We start from the raw sequence: 806 nt of genomic DNA, 5'->3' as shown, positions 1-806 counted from the left end.
GCTGGGGGGCGTGAGGCGGGTAATGGCGGGGAGTTAATGGAGACACACAAACACACGCAAGGGAGAGCGAGAGCGAGAGGGGCGAGGGAAAGAAAGAAATGCGCTTTGGGAGAGGGGGGCGAGGAGACGGGGTTGGGGGGTGGAAGAAGACAGGGGAGGGGAGGTGTCTGTCTGTCTTTCCGCTTTGTTTTCCTCGGCTGTTTTATCTGCCCTTTTTCATCAAGAAACTTGGTACTTGTTAGACTATGTATAGCTTCTGTACTTATGTACGTATTGTAACACAACCATTATATATAATGAGATATGCCACTCCTAGAGGGTTGTGATGGTTTCCCAAAATTTATTGTCTTACATGGTATCACGCTAGGTTACAATCGCTTCCGCTTCTAAACCCTAATACCCGCACCGCCGCCGCAGCCACCGCCGCCTTCACCGCAGCCGCCGCGCCACCGATCGCGCCGCCGCCATGTCGAGCGCCGCCACCACCGGTTTCACTGCTGCGGGCTTCCTCCCGGCCTCTCTTGCGGCTCTGCTCAACCTCCCGCTCGATGCCGTCTCCGTTCCGGCTCCGCTCGGGACAAGGAGCATCGGCTCCGTCTTCTCCACGCCGCCGGCGCCCTCGCTTGGGCGTGACCTCGTAGTCCACACCGCGGCGCCGCCGTCCGCTGAGGACTCCGCAGGCGTCGTCCCGCCGCTCCTGCCGCAAACGGATCACACCGCCCCGCTGGCGGGGTTGGCGGCGTCCGCCCCGGCCGCCAGCCTTGCGGCGTCCGAACCGGCCGCGAGCTTTGCGGCGCCCGCCCTGG

Source organism: Triticum dicoccoides, chromosome 2A (assembly GCF_002162155.2).
Source record: "Triticum dicoccoides isolate Atlit2015 ecotype Zavitan chromosome 2A, WEW_v2.0, whole genome shotgun sequence".
Lineage (NCBI taxonomy): Eukaryota > Viridiplantae > Streptophyta > Magnoliopsida > Poales > Poaceae > Triticum > Triticum dicoccoides.
This window is presented reverse-complemented; position numbering follows the sequence as displayed.